The sequence below is a fragment of the Protopterus annectens genome, chromosome 14.part0, assembly GCF_019279795.1.
Source record: "Protopterus annectens isolate FY-2018-M chromosome 14.part0, PAN1.0, whole genome shotgun sequence".
Classification (NCBI taxonomy): domain Eukaryota; kingdom Metazoa; phylum Chordata; order Ceratodontiformes; family Protopteridae; genus Protopterus; species Protopterus annectens.
This window is the reverse complement of record NC_056748.1, coordinates 1,012,837,346-1,012,860,874: the sequence shown is the minus strand read 5'-3', so window position 1 is coordinate 1,012,860,874 and position 23,529 is coordinate 1,012,837,346. Positions and strand designations below refer to the sequence as shown.

Here is a 23,529-nt window from a genome sequence, read left to right as displayed (position 1 = left end):
CAGAGTCCAGTATTACAAAGTATCTGCTTACTTCTGTTTGGCTATCTTAGACTTACAGGGACAAATTAAGTTTTAGTAAAATATTTTGTTTTACTACCTTGCGTTGTGGATAAACTGTAGAAAGGTGCTGCATCAAAAAATAGTGTAATGGTTAGTATTACAAAACTAAAATCCTTTTAATTTCTCTACATACACACCAATCAAAGCAAAAAGAAAAGAAAAATCAGCTAATTACACAAATCATAGCGCCCTTTTTTTAAAAATGTTAATCAGGTAAGGGCCTCTAGGCTAATGTTTCTCAAATGAGAAGGATGGGTCACGTTTTGTGAATGTCCTAAGTAAATCTGAAAATGTTACATACTTACAGCATCAACACATATGATATTTGGATGGCAAGACTAAATACATAAAGACTATAGTTAGTCAAAAATCTTTCTGATCACAATTCAACAGCAAAATAATAAACAAAACTGCCTAGAAATAACTATGCATGTCTGTACTGTACAGCATGTTTTTTTTCTTTTTTTTTAATAGGAGCAAAATATTTATTTAACATTTAAGAAAGGCTCAGAAGCTTTTGTTTCTGTGATAAGATGGAAGGACAGGACGACTAAGTTTGAGGACCCGTGCACTACATACATAATATTTCAAGCACAGGCAATAATGTCTTTCTATAGCAGCAACAGTAGCAGCAGGCACAGTAGAACAAAACGCAAACCACCTGGCCAGGTATCCATGATTTACTCCAATAAAATTTTACTGGAATAATGTCCTTACCTGCCAATATATCAAAACATTTTTTTCTCATAATAAGGATCCAGGCTGTTCTTAAAAATATCTAAACTAGTCCTTGCTTTAATGTAATTTGGTAGTCTATTCCATGTACCAGCTGCTCTCTCAGAGAACAAATAAGGGCACATTTCATTCCTTTAAAATCTTCTACACAGGTTATCTGATGATTTTTGTACTACTTTTTGTTAACCTCAAACATTTGGAGGAGTAGTTGTCTCTAAATGAACTATATACCTGAATAAGGTCTCCTCATAAATATCTATACGACACTGTACAAGTTCAAATATTTTAGTCCTTCATAATAACTTAAATTTTCATATCTATGGATGACCATTGTATATTTCCACTGTACTCTTTCTGGTTTATTAATCCTTGTTTTCTTATAAGGTTTCCATATTGTTATTCCACACTCGAGTTTGGGTGTAATATAACTAGCAAACAATGACTTCATCATTTCTGATTTTCTAGACTTTATAAATCTTATTATGCAGTTATAGTTCTAGAACTATCATTAACCAATTGATTGACAAGATTAGAAAAACTCAAAGCTGGATCTACCCATGCACAAAGGTCCTTAAATGAATCTACAGTTTCAATCAGTGCGTGCTGTATTAAGTATTCATCTTTCAGTTTGTGTCTCCTAAATCTCATATGCTTAGTTTTTGATGTATTTAATCAGCATATTATTCTCCTGTACCCAATGTTCATTTTAATCAAGTTATTTTACAGACATGCCCTGTCTGTAACTCATATAATCAGTTTACCTGTTTTCAAATCATCTTCATACAGACTGCAGAATGCCTAAGATGAAAAAGGTAGATCTGAAAGATACAATCTAAACAAGTATTGGCCTAGGTTAGTGCCCTGTAGGACACCATGACCATATCCTTGAATTTCATCTGACAAGTTGTTGTATGATACTTGCCATGCCCTATTTGCAAGCCATGAAGCTATCCATCTTATCAAGAGTGCATCAATATCTAGTTGTTCTAATTTATTGATTATTGTTTTGTATATGACCCTATCAGATGCTGACGTTAAATCTATATAAATTACACCACATTTTTCATTTATATATGTTATTAATTTCTACAGATCATGTCACTGTAGTAAAATATCTATTTTCAACATATGCATGCTGATATATGGTTTCATGTTCCAAACTTTACAATTCTACAAGAATTTATACAATATAGCCTTCTCCATTGTTTTTCCTCAACATGAAAGTAAACCTATGGGTCTGTATGATTCAGGGATAGTCCTACTTCCCTTTCCCTTAAAGAGAGATTTAACAAGTGCATGTCTCCAATCATGAGGAATCTCCCCATATTTATATAACCTAGTAAATAATAAATATAACAGTACTGTAAATATTTGCTGAAGGTTCTCAGGTCATTATTATTAATTCTGTCTCTTATCTATGCACTATTTGGATTCAGTTTGTGTAGTTGTTTTTCAACATAATCTAATTTTATTTCAGTTTCTGATGTTACTTGGATGTCACTAGGACAATTTATCAGCCCCCTTTGTGCAGCCAAACTGCTTTGCATAAGATTTTGTGCATATATCTATAACCTGTTGTGAATACATTTTAGAATTTACACACGGTTTATCATTAGGACACATATTTCTTATATTTCTACACAAAGAGAAGTTTTTTTCTGCTAACTGATGAGTCCCAAGTTGATTCAGTCTGAGTCTCATTTCATATGCTAACTGGTGGGCTATATTTACAAAGCAGCACACCCAGTCACAGTTCCAGTTCATTAGTCTAACTCCCACTGCCTGGGCTATATTCATTAAGCATTTTACTCATTCACAGCTCAATATTCCAATACATATTTATAAACTATCACACACCTACACAGCTCATTATTCTAAAACCCAAGCTATGCTACATACTCATTCACAACTCTTTACTTTAACTCTTGGACTGCATCTCTACAGTACCACCATCAATTGTGTTTCATTACTTTAACTCTTAGACTATGTTTACAGAATATGATATTCACTTACAATTCATTATGTTAACCAAGTCATATTTACAAAATATCATGCGTTCATAGCTAATTAATCTAACACCAGTTGTATACTTACATTATATCATATTCATATGAAGTGCATTACTCTGATAATGGGCTATGTTTACACAATATGACACTTATTCACAGCTCAATACTTCAAATCATGCACTATTATCCTCATACTAGGACACCAATTCCAAATTTATAACTCAGACCGATGGATTATCTAAACTCATTCATTGCTCACAACTCTGGCCCCAATCTAGATTTAGAGAACACCATGCTCATTTAATGTTTGTTATTCTAAATCTGAAGTTATATTTGCACAGTAGAACTAATTATCATCTTATTATTTTAACATATGGATAATATGCACACAGTAAAATGCTTATTCATGTTTAGTAATTTTAATATTTGGGATATGTTTACATATCACACACATTCTCAACTCATTAAGTTATTATTAGGTTCTACTTACAAACAATCACAGCCATTCACAGTATATTTTACTAAACCATGTGCCTGAAATAGAGGCTATACATCCACACTACTGATCCCAATAAAAATGACAAACAACACAAGGAAAATAAATTACAAATAAATATATAAGAAAGAATGTGTAGCAAATGTTCACTGCTGCCTTGGGATATGGGTTTTTACTAAATATATCCTGATATATTCCACAATGAACAACTGCAGAGCAGGATTATAGGCTCTGGCTTCCCAAGCCCTTCCTCATGATCACTATGATATCAGTACCTTACAATGTCAGATTATCCACAGTAACTGTAACACAATTAAATTTATGTTTGCATAGACAAAGACGTGCATGCACACACACACACACACACACACACACACACACACACACACACACACACACACACACACACACACAAATTTCCATGAGAGTCTATTGGCTAATAAATACTTCCAAACACTACAAACCTTTCCAGCCTCATTGAAGTTATTGCCACTAGCTAGAGCCACTTGTATGCACTCAAATACAAGTTCAAACACCCCTCATAGGACTAAGCCAAATAAAACATAAAAGTGTAACTGAGCAAGCTTTCTCACAGGTAGATGTCAAGAGCTAAGTGCTGCACAGAAGTACCCTTAAATTAATTAATAAATAAATAACTGGGCATAAACTTCACAAATTAGATAAAAGTATCTACTAAAAGAAAACTGAGTAACACAGTTCAAAAATTTAAATGTATGGAAAAGATACAGTATTGCTCTCAGACATGTTGCACAGAGAAATGCAAAAATAAAGTGTTTCAACTGAAAACTGGGATACATGAATATACAATCCATCTTGTAACTTTCTTATTAACCTTTACCTACAATTATACTGTAATTTGTCTACCCCTACCTTTATTGAGAGCAAAGCATGCAATGCCAATAATAAAAATAAACCAAATGCTGCAGTGTGAAAAGGTATAAGCAAACACTGAAAGAACAATGCCTGCTGTGGCCTTGGTTCCCAGGAAGAGGGCCACATAGCCTGACCTTTGAAGGGAAATATCAGGATGGGTCACCACAGGAAGATATATTAGTACCACAGCAACACCCAATCACAGTCTTCCTTCTAAAAGTTCACCGCACTTTCTTTCACCTGTCACTCAAAACTTCAGTTTAAATGACTGATCTCAGCAGAATGATGGAAAGCCTTAAGTAACAGGATAATTGGCTACATCACACAAATGATGCGTTAATGAGTAGCATCCTCCTCAGGAAATAAAAAAATCACAGCATCTTTTACTTTTTACTCTTCACAGATAATTACAATTCTATAGCTTATAATAACATGTCCTGTGATGTCGTATTCACATAGATTTTTGCAAAATTTTATGTTTTACACTTCACAGAAAAACAAAATCTCAAGTTTTACCTAGTATTTCTACATTTAACAACCTTGCTGCACTTTTAATATTAACAGCTGTAGATTTACACAAAGTACTTAACATCTTTCCCCACATGCTGGAACTCACACAAATTTTCCTGAGAAAATCCCAAGAAAAAAGCTTGCCTTGAGGAAGAATTTCTGTTAACTACACAACCCAGTTCCCTTTCTTGATAAACCATCTTCACTGGCATTGCCAGCACCATTGCAGTGCTGGTTTGGTATGATATAGGTCTATAAATTCCAAGTGCCATCTGAGTAGCTTACTATTTTGAACACTGACCTTATTCGAACACTTCAAGGCATTATGATCTGGAACCACAATGAATTTTCCACCACACAAGTAGGTATGAATCTATTTTAAAACTCCAAATATGCCCAAACACACTTTTTTCTACAGCCTAACAGGTTTCTCCATGGGTCAAAGTCTGTTGTTCTTCTCCCTTTGAAGAAACTTGGCTTGGCCAAATGGAGCCTCTACTAGTCAGGACTGGTTAGTTAAGGGGCCCATTCAAGGTCTCCTGAGCTTCATCAATGTCTGCTCATAGGATGGCACCCTGACTTCATTATCTGGTTTGTTTTATTCAAGTAATGTCTGTAAGCAGATTGGCTATTGTACTACAGGAAAGTATAAAGTTCCAAAGTATCTCAGTGTCTCTGTGAATGCCCATACCTGATTTTCAGTAGCAGTGCTAGTCCATACCTGAATAGGCTCCACCTTGGAAGGCACTGGTCTAATCCTGACACCACCTGCTCAATGACCAATATGAGACAATAACATGCTGAATATATCTTTTTCAGGACTAACTGTCGATTGCAATACAATATAGATAAACAAGAGTGTAGTCGATAGCTAAATATAACATTGATGGCAATATTAGTTGAGCAGTCTTTCTCTTTTCAGAGATAGATAATCAGTTAATCACCACAGAGTGGTACTCTGACAGCAACTGATAGATAAATAAAGTACAGTTGTGTACACTTACCATAAATGTAGATGTTCGAGTGTATTCACTGTTGCAGTCATTACATTTGGGTAATCCTGCTGGCAGATTGCCCTCAGCCGGCCTGAATTCCAAAGTCTTGGGTCCTGCATCAGCTGCTGTCGCCCCTTCCCTGACGTCAGGTCGTCAGGGGTATAAAAGTAGCAGCCCACGCCATTTTCTTTAGTTTTTCTTGCCCCAGATGTCAGGTGCCCCCCAAAAGGGTAGCCAAAATTTATATATGTATAATTATATGCACCAATATAAAATTTACCTTCATCTACAAGCAAATACACCACATAGGTTGTATAAATCAGAGAAGGAAAGATAGGTTCCATCAGAAGAGAAGGAGGATGGTGGGTGGGTAACCTGGACTGCAACAGTGAATACACTCGAACATCTACATTTATGGTAAGTGTACACAACTGTACTATGTTCTTCGTGTTTCACTGTTGCAGTCATTACATTTCGGTAGAGTCCCAAAGCTAAGGTTGGGAGGCTGAAGCTAAACAGCATTAGGAGCGGCTATGAGGCCCTGCAGAACGGCAGTGGCAAAGCCTGCCCTGGATTTAGAGTAGAATGGCAGATGATGGTGCTTTGTAAAGGTGTGCACTGAACTCCAAGTAGCAGCCTCTAAAATGTCCTTGGTAGGTACTCCCCTGAGAAAGGCTGTTAAAGTGGCTGCAGCTCTGTTTGAGTGTGGCCTAATGCCCTTAGGTACTGGCTTGCCATGGTGTACATAGCAGAAACGAATGCAGTGGCCTATCCACTTTGAAATAGTCTGTTTTGAGATAGCCTTTCCTTGTGATCCTGCAGCATGTGTCACTAGTAATTGCTCTGTCTTTCTGAAAACTTTGGTTCTGTCCAAGCAGAATCTAAGCTGTCTGTGTACGTCCAAAGAATGCAGAATTTTCTCCCCCTTGTTCTGTGGATTTGGATAGAAGGTTGGCAGGTGAATAGTTTGGTTTAGAGCCACACTGGACACCATCTTAGGCATAAATGTTGGGTTTGTCCGCAGAGAGACCCTGTCTGGATAAAAAATGATAAAAGGTTCCACAGCCATGAGCGCCTGTAGCTCTGAAACTTGCCTTGCAGAAGTTATTGCTAGGAGCAAAGCTGTTTTCCATGATAAAAAACTTTATATCAGCAGTAGCAGCTGGCTCAAAAGGAGGCAGGGTGAGTTTTTCCAAGACATAGTTGAGGTCCCATGCAGGCATTGGTGATCTCCTTGGAGGTCTTAAATTTTTGGCTCCTCTGAGGTACTGTTTTAATAAGGGCTGAGAAAAGATTGGTGGCTCTACATTGTAATGATCTGAAATGGAAGAGGCATGAATTTTAATAGATGAAAAAGATACGCCTTTGTCCAGCATCTCAGTTAAGTATTACAAAATCTGAGGAATATTTGGCACAGCTGTATCAGTTCCTTGTGCCTGGTTCCAAGCACAGAATCTCTTCCATTTTCGAGCATAAGATTTTCTAGTACTAGGCCTTCTGGCTTCCAAAATGACATCCATCACAGCTTTACTGAGAGGTGTGTTTTTTATGACTACATTATTCGCCATGCTGTCAGGTTTAAAGTTCTGAGTTGGCTGTGCGGGATCTGACTGTTTTGCTGGGACAGTAGATGAGGTATTTGAGGTAAGGTCCAAGCTGAGCATTGAGACAAGCTCTTTAGTATTGGATGCCAGAACTGGCAGGGCCAGTCTGGGGCAATCAGTATCATCTTTGGCTTCTCCTGTCTGACCTTTAGGGGTACCTTGTGGAGGAGAGGCAGAGAGGGAAATGCATATACTGATAGGTTTTTCCAGCTGAAAGATAGGGCGTCCACTTTCCATGCTTGTCTGTGATAAATCCTTGTGCAGAATCTTTTTAGTTGGTAGTTGTGAGGGGAGGCAAATAGATCTATGTTCGGGCATCCCCATTTCTTTGTTATCATGCTGAAGACTTATGGATCCAGGTGCCACTCGTGGGGATCCATGAGGTTTCTGCTTAGTTCGTCTGCCAGAGTATTTTTCCTTCCTGGCAGGAATTGTGCCTGCAGATGTACCTGGTAAGTCAAAGCTGTGTCCCACAAAGTCATGGCTAGTCTGCAAAGGGGGTAAGAATGTGTTCCCCCCTTCTTGTTTATATACCCCATGACCGTGGTGTTGTCTGTCTTTATCAGTAGTTGTCCTAGATGAAGTAGGTCCTTGAAGGCTGTCAGGGCATTTTGAACTGCTAGCATCTCTCTTTGATTGATATGTAGATGCATTCAGTTTGAGGTCCATGTGCCCTGAATGCATTTTCCTGCCATGTGGGCCCCCCAGGCATAATCTGATGCATCCGTTGTTAGTGTCTGCTTGGCTGGGGGTAATGTGAATGGCTGTCCCTTGTTTTGGTGACAAGCCTTTGCCCACCATCGAAACTCCTTTTGCAGGCAGGGAATAAGAGTAATCATAGATTCCAGGCTGTGGCAATGTTGAGTCCAAACACTTTTTAGGTATCATTGAAGTTTCCTCATATGCAGTCTTGCATATGGAATTAGTAGGATGCAGGATGCCATGAAGCCCAAAGCCTGCAGAATTTTTCTTGCAGATAACTGAGCCTTTGTTGCCAAAATTTTGAAATAGGCAGTCAGTTGCCTTTGCTTGTCTGGCGTGAGATAAGCCATCTGGGCAGTTGTATTTAAGCTTGCACCCAGGAATATTATCTCTTGAGATGGTACTAGTTTTGATTTATTTTCATTGACTGTGTACCCTAGGCATGTTAGAAGTCTTTTCACAAATGCCAGATGCTGTAGAAGAATGTCCTTGTTCTCTGCTTGAATTAGACAATCGTCCAAGAAAGGATATATTTGTATTCCTCTTTGTCTACAGAATGCAATTACTGGTGCCAGGCACTTTGTAAAGACCCTGGGCACAGTAGATAAGCCAAAGGGCAGTGCAGAGAATTGGTAATGCATTGAGCCAGCCTTGAATCTGAGGTATCTTATGCATATTTGTCTGATTGAGACATGCAGGTATGCCTCTTTTAGGTCTAAAGTCACAAGCCAAGCGTCCTTGCCCAGCATGGGCAGAAGCTGCTGCAAAGTCAACATCTTGAATTTTGGTATATCCAAGAATGTGTTCAAAATAGATAGGTCCAATATTGGCCTCCAGGCCTTGTCCTTTCTGGGTACCAAGAACAGTCTTGAGTAAAATCTTTGTCCCCGCTCTTGCTCTGGTACTTGTTGAATGGCCCTCATATCCATGAGGGATGAGACTTGTTTTTGTGCCTCTGCCCATTGATTTTTTGGCAGGTCTGGCCAGCCATTTGCCTTTGGCAGGGTATGGAAATGGAACTTGTAATCTTGTGACATGATATTTAGGACCCACTTGTCCTGGGTTATTAATGTGCCAATTTTGAGAAAAAAGTGCTAATTTTCCCCCTAAGGGTGCTGCCAGGAGATAAGTGCTTGGTGCAGGCAGGGGGAAGTAATTGGGACTGTTTCCTGTATGGTTGTGATTTGTCTTCTCCACCTTTGGAGGTAGAAGCCCCCCATTGCTTTGGGCGGTATGAACCTTGCGCCTGGGATCTGCCTCTAGGGCATCTGGATCTGCCCCTTCGAGGTCTGTCTGACACAGGAAAGGACCAATTCTTTGTTGGCCAGTGTCTACTAAACCTAGGTGGCTGTACTTGTACAAAATCTTTGACCGTTTGCATAGATTTAGCTTTGTCCCCCATTTTCTTTAACACCTTTTCTGCCTTAAAACCAAAGTATCATGCTGTAAAGGTGCATCTAATAATTTAGCTTTAACATGATCAGGCAGATTTTGTTCCTTTAACCAAGCATGCCTCCTGATTACAGAACCTGTGACTGCGGCCCTGCAGGAGGCCTCTAAAGAATCAAAACCACATTGCAAAGTATGCTTTCCAACTTGTTCGGCTGCATGCAATAAATCCTGCATTTCCTTGTTTTCTGCACATTCAGAGTTTAACAACATTTTCTGTTTAAGCAATGCCATGACATGTTGCTGATATTTGAGCATATGAAACTGACAGTTTAAGGCGCTTATAGCCAAGGTAGCAGATGTGTAAACCTTTTTTCCTCATCTATCCAGTGCCCTACAGTCTCTGTCAGAGGGGGCAGGGTTTTTTGCAGCGGAAGCCTCAACTACTTTGGGACCCTGAGAAATAGTTTCTGGGTCTGCAGCAGAGTTTTTAAAAAGGAATTTATGAGAGTCAGGAACCCTGTAATATCTGTCAGGCTTAACAGGAGCTGGAGGTAAGGAGTCAGGGGTAAGACTAGAGTCCGAAAACACATCATCTACAATGTCTAACAGGTGGGATGGCTAGTGACTTGTGTTGAAGTAGTAAAAGGAAATCCCTGAGCCTCTTTTTAGATTCTGAAAAATCTTGGCTCTCCCAGTGGAAATGCTCCCTCATGGTATGTAAGGTTTCCCCAAAAGAATAGTCCCTCGGGAGGAGAAGCTGAAGGTATAGATTCTTCAGCATCAGAATCCTCATAGGGGAGAAGAGAATATTCCTGATCAGAAGAGGAATCAGAAGAAATGGAAACCTGATCTGAAGATTCATAGTCAGTCTCTTGCCTAGGCCTCTTTTCAGGAGGGGGGTGGGAACCCCTGATCAAGGTAATCAAGTCTTCGGCCATTTTGAGCATTTGTTTTTTGGGCATAGAGGCCTGACCACGTGGCTCTTGAGTTTGTTTCTTTGCTTTGGAAGGTGCTTTAGTCTTTGCCTTTGAAGCTGAAGTTGGTTTGATGTAAAAATGTTTAGGTCTGAATACACCCTCAGAAGCCGGTGCCTGCTCAGCAGCTCCGGACCCATCTGAAGGGATAATATTCGAGGCTCCAATACCTTGAGTTTCCAGCGGCATGGCCGACTCCACGTGGGAGTCGGTAGCGGCCTGTGACTCTAAAGTAGCGGGCGTCAGGGGCTGAGAAATTGCCTCACTGAGGACCGGCGAACCAGCGACTGGCTTAGGAGAAGCTTCGTCATCCGTTTTGGGCCTCGGCTGTCTATCTCTTTCCTTTTCTCTGCGTTTTTTGTGAACTCTGGTAGTTGGATGGCTGTCCGAAGACATTTCTGGATAATTAAACCGGCGTCCAAAATAGTTTAAAGCAAAATCATACTGACACTTAATAGTGTGTTGGTTAAATCTAGCACAAAACCGACAAACAGAAACGTTGTGATCAGGGCCTAGGCAAGGAATACAGTAAGAATGAAAATCCTTATGAGGTATTTGCTTCCCACAAGAAAATACAATTATTAACTTTTTCTGACATCGGTCTGGAGGAAGAAAAAAGTTTCCCCAATGGGGTACTTAGCTTTAGTGAAGACTTCGGATCTGAAACTCTAACACGAAAATCTCAGGAGTCGGCCGACTGGCACTTGCAAACTGCTTCTGCTTCAGGCACTGCGCAGCAAGAAAGACTAAAGAAAATGGTGTCGGCTACTTCTTTTATACCCCTGACAACCTGACGTCAGGGAAGGGGCGACAGCAGCCGACATAGGACCCAAGACTTTGGAATTCAGGCCGGCTGAGGGCAACCTGCCAGCAGGATTACCCAAATGTAATGACTGCAACAGTGAAACATGAAGAACATCCAGCCACAAGCTATTGGAATTAATTACAATTCTCTATCAAAATAAAACTGAGCAATACCTTTTGAGAAGTTAACTATAAATACAGGCTAAAGGTTCACAGACAGAAAATAAAATTTAAGTATTTCAATAGACAGCTGGAATATAGGAAAAAGTAGCTATCCGCCTATTTCCTAACTATCCTTAGGCTAAAAGAGGTACTGTAATCTACCACTATCAAAATTTGCAGAATAGGACAGGCAGTCTAGAAATAAAATGAGTTCACTGATGCATACTAAAAAGCTCATAAGCAGTAATGTCTAAGCAAGCACTGGGAGAAAATGTATACGGTAAGGTTGATTTACAAGAACAGAATCACACTACTTGACCTTTGTAGGGAAATATCTCAATAGTCACCACTGAAAGATGGACAATTAGCCTAGCAACACCTAAGCAGATTCTCCCTTTAAAGGGTCTACGGTACTTTCCTTTAGCTGTCAATAATTTGAACGTAAAAAAAAACAGCTTAGCTAAATGAAGGAATTTGTTAAGTAAAGGAAACAACTGTTTGAGCATGCCTACATGCAAGAGAGAGGGACAGAGTGTCTGTTTATGTGTGTGTGTGTCCGTGTTAGCATTTCCGGCTATCCTCCCAGTCATTTACTTTTCATAGAGATGATTATAACTCTACAAGAAAACAATTACGTGACATAGGATTTTTGCAACTTCTTGTATTTTACACTAACTAAATCTCACAGAGAAACACAGGTGGAATTTTTATACCGTTTATTGCATTTTTACTAAAACAATGCAGTTTTACATACAGTCCTTAACATCATCATCTACAGTTAGTTATACAGTATCACACTCATTTATAGTTTATTTCTCTGTCCTTTAATCTTTGTTTATAATGCATCACACTCATGCAGCACTCGTTACTATAACCTTTGGACCAAATACACCCAAAACTATATTTATTTCTAGCCCAGCAAAACAATTGAGTTTTGTTTACTGAATTTATTTAACAGGGATTAATGTCATAAAAGACTATGCTCACTGCCTACTACATGAAACTGTCTTGGGGTAGATTAATATACTAGTTACTGTGAGAGGAACTTCACACCACTGCTGTAGTGAATGCAGCTTTAGTTAACTTTCAATCTCTAAAACTTTTCCTTCATAATGAAATGTGTACAAAGTGCCTCAGTTGTGCTGTTTTATAATTTTGTAAAATAAATACCTGATATGCTAAGATCCTTATCTACAGATGACATTATGCACATACTATTAAAGGTAATTATCTAGCATATCATGCACTGTGCAAATGTCCAGAGAGTCACTGTGAAGCCCTCTGAGAATGGCAGGTTGAGTTTTATGAGGCTTGGATGGGAAATTAAACAATCCTGGATGTAAAACTCAAACCTTTAAACAGTTTGCCATTTTAGACATTGTTTAGTCAATTTAGATTAACTTCAAAAACATTTGCTAATTATTCTGCCAAAATAAACTTTCAAACTACAATATAATAATACAGAAGAGCAACAGTTTTACTTGTGATCTGTAAAGTCAATATTGTTATCAAGGTTTAAATGACATGTAATAGTGTTGTATCATGTGTAAGTGCAGGAACTAGGAGCCTGCTGTATCATGCTAATAGCAGTACCTTGACTCATCTTATTTGTCACAACTCAGGCACCAAACATGGGTGTGGCTGTGTGTGCATGCATGCTCACACGCACAGTACTCAATGATGAGGTGATCTGGGTATCACTGCATAGCACATGGAGGTAGAGTTTGTTCGAGTGATGACGAAAATATAGCCCAAACAGCAATATAGCCCAAACAGCTAACACTGCTTTATATGGTACACATTACAAAAAATGCAATTAAATGTGACAAATGGTGCACCAGTAACCAACATGATCAATCAAAAAAATAGTGTATATTAAGAAAACTGCATATTTTGAAATACTTGTGAGAAGAGGAAACATACAGTAAAACACAAAAAACAAACACACACATACAAAAAGCACTTTTGTGCACAATTAGTCTTATCCGACTTGTCATTTCATATTCTAACATCTCACACACTATGGGCAGAACATTATCCCATTAAGTGAAGAATGCAGATATATCCCTTATAGTACAATCCAGCTGTAACAAAATTTAGACCTTGAGACCTGAATATAACACCAATTTCCATCAGAGGCTGACAGAGTAGAGATCTAGCAAGATTATATATTCTTGATATTAATAAAGTAGAAGAAAGCATGCCTATTTGCATTACATATAGCAGAATATTGGGACCCACATGGAGGTTTGTAAGGACTCACCAGGAGTGAAAATATCCTGGACCTTTTCCTTTAGTTTGCTGTGCTATGATCTCTTTTATATCAGCTACGTACTACAGCACAAATGAACTGAATAAAAAACTACCTAACTGGATCCATTTCTCAATAGATAGTACAGCTGTGTAAAATCTTACCATAATGGTAGATGTCCTTCTCTTCACTCTTGCAGTATTTATTACAATTGAGATCCCCTGCCAAGGGTGGCCCAACATCCGGCCAGTAAACCAAAGCCTTTAGGTTGCTTTAAGGTGCGCTGTGATTCACAAAGGTGATGTCTGTATGTACCAACCTCAGAAATGAGGACCCCAATGGAATGCCAGTCCAAGGAGAAGAGATGATCAGTACATCCAGAACAGAAATTGACCAGGGGGTGGAGGGAGGGAATACTGCAACAGTGAAGAGAAGGACATCTACTGTTATGGTAAGATCCTATATAACTGCACTGTGTCCTTCAATTTCAGTGTTGCAGTATTCATTACAATATGGAGAGTGCCAAAGCTGAGGAAGGAGAGAAGGAGGAGGAGGAAGGACCAGCAGAGCTCTCTAAGAAGCCATGAAGGATGGCCCTAGCAAAACCAGTTCTAGCTCTGAAAATTCCATCCAACTTGTAGTGCTTGGTAAAAAATTGCACAGAAGTCTAGGTAACTGCCTGAAGAATGGAGTTAGTAACCAAACCCTTGAAAAAAGCACCAGAAGAAGCCACAGCTCTAGTATTTAATTAATTGACCTTAACAGATGAAGGAAGGCTTTTACCATGAAAGGAATAACAAAAAGAAATGGCTTAGGAATCCAAGAAGAAATAGTTTGCTTAGATGCAGCCAGTCCTAAAGACCTAGGATGAAAGGAAACAAAAAGCTGATCAGATTTATGAAAAGTCTTAATCCTATCCAAATAAAATCTGAGTTGTCTATGCATATCCAACATATGCAGAACCATCTCACTAGCAGACAGAAAATGCCTGAAACAGGAGATCATCCAAGTAGGGAAAGACTTAGATCCCCTGTAGACTGCAAAAAGCAGTCACAGGAGCAAGGCATTTAGTGAATACCCTTGGGTCAGCAGAAAGTCCAAAGGGAAAGCAGAGAACTGAAAATGCCAGGAAGCAATAGAGAAATGTAAGAACTTCCTGAAAAGGGGCTGAATTGGGATATAAAATAAGCATCCTTTATATCCAGAGACACCATATAAGCTTGAGGAAGCAAAAGATGGAACAAAGTCTGAAGGGTCAACATTCGAAAAGAGGGAACTTTCAGAAATGTATTTAGATGAGAGAGGTCTAAAATTGGTCTCCAAGTACCCTCTTTTCTGGATACGAGGAACAATCTGGAGTAAAACCCCCTCCTCCTTTGGGAAACTGGAACTTCTTGAATAGTACCCTGAGTTAAGATATCCTAAAGCACACCTGAAAAGGTGACAGCTGTTCCTCAGGAGACTGAAGAATTCTATAAAAGGGGGAAGATATTTCCAGACCATGAAATACCCTTGGCGGATAATGGACACAACCCAGGAGTCCTGAGTAATCTTTAACCAAACAGGGAGAGATAGACAAAGGTGAAGAGAAAGAGGAACGTGGCTAGGAAGAATAGGATAGTCAGCCAGCACCTGGTTTATCAGGAAAAGAAGACTTCTAGGGCACAGAAGTCTGAGCAGCTTTAGCTTCCCACCTCTATTGCCCTGCCCTGAAGAGACTTAAAGCAGCAGCAGCTTCGCCAAACAAGTGTTTATTATCCAGATGAGCATCCATCAACTTAGCCTTAATATCATCAGGCAAAGGCTGAAGCCGAAGCCAAGAATATTTCCTCATCATGGATCCAAAGGCAGCAGCCCTAGAGGAAGTATCTGCTGCATCATAACTACACTTGATGGAGTGATGAGCCACCTGGGAGGAAGTCCCTAAAAGGGAAAGACCAGAAGTCTTCTCTTGAGAGTCTGAAAGATCAGAAATTACCTGACGGTCTGGAAAGAACAGCCTGCATGTACCTGGACATATGGGTCTGATAACCAACAGCCCTAAAACCTAAAACAGCAGAGGTATAAACCTTTTTCCCTAACCTTTTCATGGTTCTGCTATCTTTATCAGAAGGCACTAGTTTAGGAGAAGGTAGCAATTGAGATGGCTTGTCAGAAGCCATTAGACACCAATGAGAGGTCATCAGAAGGGCACTTGTAAAAAAATGACAGTCCTCAGGCACCTATTGATTTTCTTGGGGGCAGGGGGCTGGGAGTCAGAAGCCTTATACGCATTAAAAAAGGCAGCCAAAACAGGAGGGACAACAGGTTTGGGAGAATCCATCTGCAGTACCTCATAATACCTTTTCTGTACTTCAGGAACCTAAGCACAATCCCACTTAAAAAAACTCCATCATTCTAGAGACTGTGTCCACAAAATAAATTTCCACAAAAGGAATATCAGGACTAGTAGATTCCGCTTTCTCACATCCATAATCTAAAGGAGGAGTAAGCAAGGGATTCCTTATCTAAATCCACCTCTTGCTCAGAGGAATCCTGTTCCCTGGACCTTTTAAGGGAGTAGAGGAACAAGGAGGATCTAGAACAGAAACTCCCAGAGAAGGTTTTAAAGCCATTAAAGCATTACACAACCCCCTGAGTAAAATGTTGCCATTACCTCTGGGGTCCTTAGGAGCTGGAGTAATATGTTTAGTTTCTGCTTTTTCTTTAAGGGGATGTCCGCCTTATGAAATGTAGACATCTCTGACCACATATGGCATTCAATAACTGTAGTAGGGACTTCTCTGACCAAAATTTGAAGAGCACCCCTAGGCCCCTCAGAAATCATCAGATGCGTTTCCCCCTGAACATCCAATGCAGACATCTGCAAGGCCTCCAAGGATGTGCCTAGAGTTGGATCCCCACCAGCCTCCAAACCGGTCACTGCCAAAGAATCCAGTGATGGCACCGGGCAAATCTACAGCCTTCACTTGCCTCAGGAGAGACATCTGGTGGAGGCTGTACAGCAGAAGAATCTGGCCTAGATTTCTTGGCCACCTTCTTCACAGATGGCTGCCACTCAGAGTGGGAAGTTCCTTCCATTGTGTCTTTAACCAAGAGCTTAAGATGTTGATTCTAGAGATATAAAGCCAAAAAAGAAAGTCTACTATGGAGGGTCTTGGGAACAAAGGTCTGACAGACTGAACAAGATGTACAGTCATGGGAAGCACCGAGACTAAACAAGCACTGCTTGTGACAGTCTTTATGGGGAATCTGCCTCTCACACTGGCATTTACCCTTTTTGGATGACATGAAACCCCACTAGCAACAACATATAAAAAGAAAGAAAGATACTATACAATAAACCCCAACACAGTACTTGTCTGCAATGGCTTGGCAAATCGGCAACAGAGCAGCATTCCAACCGATGGTCAAGAGATGGCATTTGGACTGCCGGCAAAGAAGTTCTGAGGTTGGTACATCTGGATGTCACCTTTATGCCCTACATTACGTGAGGAGCATATGTGTAATGCACATCATACTTTAAAGCAAACTAAAGGCTTTGGTATACTGGCTGGATGTTGGGCCACTGCAACAGTGACATGGAAAGACATCATAACATATCGCTCCAAGAAGTGCAACACTGTGTTTTTTTCCACTGAAGTCTGTACATTTCTGATTATTCTTAGATAGAATCTATTCTGTTTCATCACAAGGTCTAATTACACATACTACTACCATCATCACAGGGGTTCCTCAAGGAATAGTATTAGGGCCACTGCTCTTTTCCTTATGTATTAATAATTTCCCCTGGAATCTACCAAACTTAACTAATGTCATATGCATATAAAATACAGAGTATCATCAAAACAAGCAATTCCATTAATGACATTAACATCTCACTTCAGGGTGAGCTGTCTCTTCTGTAGGACTGGCTACAAAGCAATAAACTTGCTTAAAAACCTAATTATCTACTTTCAACTTCATTGGAACCCATCAAAGACTCTCTGAAATCCCGACTGTCTTATTAATAGTGCAAATACCTATAATAACACAATAAAACATCTAGGATTAACCTTAGATCCGAGCTTAGCATTCCTTCCTCATGCTGAATCTCAAACACAAAAAAATTTTAAACTAGTTAAAAGTAGAGTACAGAATTTCTCATCATATTTCCAGAGAAGATGGAGAAGCCATTTCCATTAACATACTGTTAACATACTACTGCCAAGATTACAGAACATCTCTCCCTGTCACTGACTTACTCCCTCCTCAAAATATGCTATAAAGTCAGACCCCTTGCTAAATCACTCAGTATTAACACCAAGGGTAAACATCCCTGCTACTCATGCACACTTTGCAAATATGTCTGTAGTATAATTCAGAATCGACTAACAGGATAGACATTTAAGTATCCAGGAATTTGCAAAAGACGGGTTGCAGTTTGGAAAGCAGACCACAAGGGGAAGAGAGTCGTGGAAAGTAGACCGGCAGAACTGGGATGCTGATAATGCAGACACTGTAACCTGGCAACCACAAAAATACTGTATTAACTGTTGACTCTACTGTGTGGTAAAGAGACACTTCTCACTGGACATTGTAAGGAGTTTCTGACAGTAACGTATCTGTCCTGGGCCAAAATTAGGGACCTTGTCTATATTAAAAAGAATGACAGATACCTATTAAACAACATTCATTCTACAGTGAGCAAATTAAGAAGGTCCTCCTCTCTTGTATAAGCAACAGGAGACAGTGATATTATCAAACATCCTAGCAAGCATGGGAAAAGTCATCTGCTTAGCGAAATATTCCCTTCACCTTATATGGCACATGAATATCACCAAACAGCTGACACGTTCATCTACATATCAACTTTTAGAGCAATAAAGACATGTTATTGCAGTATGATTGCATTGTGATTACATAGTTTATATTTAAACACTTTAGAGATGTTTAAATACTCTCTGTTTAATCATAATGCAATAACATTATCAAAAGAAAAACAATACAATGCATGAGCTGAGATAAATCACAGAGAAATCCTGATGTACAAAGGAGAATTATTCGATCTACATAAGACACTAACAATGCCTATGTCTCCTGTTGAAAAATCTATTAAATATCTAAAATGCTCTATTCAGTACCTAAAAATCCATGTTTATTTTCTAACCAATATATGCATACCATAAAACAGAGGTGAATGCAGAAACTATGGCACCAGAAACCTAAGAATGCTGCATGCACATTCTCTGTCAAAAGTTAGCATGCTTGAATGTGCTTTGATGGTAATCATTCTCTGGAAAGTATTGCTCATTTTAAACAGAACAATAAGTGGAACACTAATAATGCAGAAAAGTGTTCTTACTGAGAAATTAAAATAAAATAAAATACCATTGAATTCTAATATTCCCCAACAATGCCCATCTTGATACATTTACTTTCTATCACTATGATCATATTCTGCCTTGGGACCACACATTTCACCAGCAATAATCTCCACCTAAAACGCAGATCATTATGATAAAAAATTCCCAAACTATCTGTTGCCTCCCCTTCCTCCCAAACCTATGCTCTTCTTCCATCAGTCAAAAATAACACTTATTTTTCTGCAGTGAATAAACAGCAGGTGTTTGCACATGCTCAGTGACTGCAAGAGTCTCAAAAAATGTAAAATATGGCCATCATGTAACAGTAATAATGCCTTTGAGGGGTGAAGTTGTGGTTAGTATTACTCCTCCCTGGATTGACTTTTTAATCATTGGGACTTCATATTCAGGATCAAATCTGTCCAGACAGGTATAAATCTCATTATAGTCCTTTTCCTCCAAGGCACTATTCCTATAATCTCAGACAAAATTTATGCTGTTACGCAAAGTAATGCAACTGTTTGAGCTGTAGATCCATCTCTAACAAAGCTTAGTTTACTTGGTCAACTGCCATGTCAGAGTTTAACAGTGATGTGGACTCAAACTGTCTTTTCAGACTATAGCTGGTAACTACATCATCTGGTGCCTTTCCAAGTAACACATGCATGTATATGTATATATATATATATATATATATATATATATATATATATATATATATATATATTTATTTGACATAGTCCATCTGAGCTAAAGCCCTTTTACAGTGGAGGCCGAGGAAGAAAAGCTCCACAGTATAAGTATGCAAGAAAAATTTACAAAAATTGAATACAATATACAATAAAACAGTTAACCAAATGTAAATAACTCTCTACAGTACAATATAGTAAGAGGCATTATAACACTGAAGAAAAACATAGCAAAGAAATATCCAATAAAATATTTGAATGAATTTACATAACACATTGGTTTACTTTCAAAAGGTAACTGCATGAAACAGAGCAGTTGTTATGTGAGTTATGATAGTAGGGAAGGGAGGTATAGAGAGGAGAGTGGTAGAGAAACTGGTGTGTTCATGTGGGATTATTACAGAGGCAAATCCATGTGCTACTTTCTGAGAGTTTTCTTGAATTCGTGGATGTGGGAAATATTTCTAAGGGTCATGGGGAGCTTGTTCCATCCAAGAGCAGGGAAGAAGCTGTAGAGATTCTGTCCCATAGATTTTTTTTAGGTTTGTGAATTTGTAAGAGATAATGGTCAGAGCTTCTGAGGGATTGAGGGGGCTTATAGAGGGAGATAAGTGAGGTAATGCTAGGGCAAGAGGAAGACTTATTCAAAATAGTACGGATAATGAGAAGTTGGGTAAATAAGAGTCGGTTAGTACACTCTAGCCAGCTGAGTGTCTGGAGAGTGAAACAGTGGTGTGATCCAGAGGGCAGATTAGCTGCATATCTAGTAACTTTGTTGTAGGTGGTTTCAAGTTTGAAAAGTAGTGAGGACTGTAAGTTGGTTAAAATTTGACAGGTGTAAAAGAGGTTGGGAAGAAGGTAAGCTTGGGCTAGTGAGATCCTGGAGATGGGTGTGAGGAACCTTTTGTTTCTATAGAGTAAACCAAGCTTTTGGTGGATTTTCTTGAAGCAGTTAAGTACATGATGGTCAAATTTTAGTTGATCGGCCACTATTACTCCAAGCAGTTTAGTTTGGGATTCAGCTATGATCATAGTGTTGTTGAGAGAAGAGATGGTGAATGAGGATTTAAGATGGTAAAGGGATTTTGGGAGGAAGAGAAGAAGTTTTGTCTTTTTAGGGTTTATATGAGTTGGTGAGCCATGTTTCAGTGAGGTTGAAAGATGTTTGTGTCAGGGTTAGTAGGTCAGTGGGACTGTCACAGACAGAAATGATGGTGGAGTCATCTGTGTACTGTATGAGGGAAGACTCAGGACAGAATGTGTGAAGTTGGATAGTAAAAATGTTAAAAAGGAGGGGGCCTGAAATAGAGCCTTGAGGGACGCCCATTTTGATGGGGAGAAAAGGAGAAAGAGCAGAGACACATTTTACAGACTGCAGCCTGTTTGTGAGGTAGCTATTGAACCAGGAGAGAGTTGCTGAGGAGAGGTTGAGTTGAGGGAGTTGTGAGAGGAGGATGGGGTGACAGACAGTGTAAAAGGCTTTGGAAAGATCCAAAAAGATGCAGGACAATAGTTTATTATTGTCTCTAGCTAGGGAGATGGAGTAAGTAAAGGAAATAAGTGCAGTAGTACATATGTGTATCTATCTATCTATATATATGTGTGTGTATGTATGCATGTAATTAATATATGTACACACACACACACACACACACACGCATGCACGCACGCACACACACACACACACACACACACACACACACACACACACCACATTCTGACAATGGTTCACTTGCCACTGTGTAAGAGTTGTAGATCAGTCCCTGACTTGCAAGTCTGCAAACAGTATTTGTAAATCATAGTGCTTGCAGGCTTCCAAATCAAGGACAAATTGCTAGGTATTGAATGATTCCTGCTAATTTTGTCATTTAAGCAGCTGATTGTAATTGTGGTTACATAAGTGACTGCATACACAACTTGATAGGACTAATTAGTACCTCTTCTACAGTTGTGATCTTACTCCCTAAAAGCTTGCCCCTGAGGTGATGACCCCTTTGCCCCACCCTTACTATAGCTCTTGGTACTGTTTGTATGCAGTACTTAGCTGTTTGCCAAATGGAAAGCAAAAACCTGGAAAGTTTATGTTTCTGTCATGTGCTTATACTGCAGTTAGATTCAAGCTAGGTTGGTGTTTTGCAATTTAGGGCCAAATCTTTGAAGCATTATGGTCTGTAGACCAGGCCCTCTCTGTTAAAAACAGCAGATTTTTCTGGACAGTGTACAGGTTAAATCATAAATGTAGCATGTGATGTAACACCATTTGAAAAGTGCTAAGGCACTCTGCTGTACGACTACTTCACTTTAAATGGTACAAAAGAAATGAACAGATTCTGACCTACTAATGTAGCTCATCCATTATTTTTTTTACAGTTCCCATTGCAGGCATGATATTTTCGTATTTTGGCATCACATTTTTTTCTAATGATTCACCTTGTCATACAAATACTTCCATAGCTCTCAAACTTCTAGCTCCAAAATGTGGACCACCACCTCTCGTAATGTGGAACAAATGGGCAAAATGGGAAAACTTACCAACAGCTTCAGCTAGGAATGGTATGGTTACCATTTATTTATACTTAAAAAAAGATAATTTGCTGAGTTAATATTACTCAATATTATTTACCAGTTATAGCCAGTATTCACAGTTGCTTGTGCAAATGTGATAGAAGTATTCCTGATGCTTATGAATGAAGGTAGTGAAGGCGAGAGTCATAGAGGTCATTTACACTAATGGGAAAGGCCTTGAAAGCAATGAGATGCAAATGAGAACTGCTGTAAAATGTAGTATGCTAGGTGGTTTTGCAATTAACAGTCCGACATCCGTGTAGTATAGACATCCTTTGTTTAAAGGGATGCTTCTTCTTTGATATTGGAGTTGTAGTTTGCGACTTGTCCCCAGCCATTCCTTCAGCAGTTTGTCCAAATATGCAAAATCACTTCTCTGACACACAAATGAATTATTTCCCCCAGCAAATGTTTGTCCTAAGTACACACAAGCACTAAAATGACACAAACTATATTATTTTACCCAGCGATCACATCAGCAGTCTGAACATTTTTGCACAAGCACTTCCCTAACACACAAATAAATTATTTGCCCATGTGAGCGCTTCAGGAGTATATCCAGGTATGCACAAGCAGTAAAATGAAACATGCCCCCATGAGACCTCTTCTTCAATATGTCCAGGTATGCACAAGCAACACAATTAAAAATTTCCAGGTACACACAACCTACCCTCACAACTCTATATTCTCCTGGAAAACTGCTGATTACTGGCATGGCTATTTACATGCTCATTATGCAAATAAGTTCATTACAAATTCATGTGTATGAATCATACTCATACACATACATGTAAATACTGTTAACAGTGTAGTAGCTGTCCCTCTATGCTTATTCGTTAAGCATGTTCCACTTCTGCGATAGGGGTATATTTACAGCTCCTTTGCACGTATGTATTCATGAAAGTCTGAGGTTTGCATACTGACATACTGCTCCTTTTTGTGGATCACCAGTACAAAAATGCAAAGCCCCATACTATGAATACCACCCTAAAGTTGTTAAAAAAAAATCCTTAATTATGAATATGTAGCAAAATCCTTTCAAAGTGGAACAGCATGGAACATAGAACTTTTCATGATTATGGACAACACTGGACTATGCATAAAGTACAGCTGTGTACACTTACCATAAATGTAGATGTTCGAGTGTATTCACTGTTGCAGTCATTACATTTGGGTAATCTGCTGGCAGGTTGCCCTCAGTCAGCCTGATTAACAAAGTCTTGGGTCCCGCGTTGCATGCTGTCCCTTCTTCCATGACATCAGGTTGTCAGGGATATAAAACATGCAGCCGACGCCATTACATCAGTTTTTTCTTGCCCCAGATGTCAGGTGCCTCCCAAAT

At 39.2% G+C, this 23,529-nt stretch overlaps 1 protein-coding gene across 3 annotated transcripts in view; it reads right to left on the bottom strand.

Moving 5' to 3' along the window:
* Positions 1-23,529, bottom strand: part of INPP5A (inositol polyphosphate-5-phosphatase A) — a 3,411,481-nt gene that overhangs the window by 499,522 nt on the left and 2,888,430 nt on the right. The window lies entirely within an intron of this gene.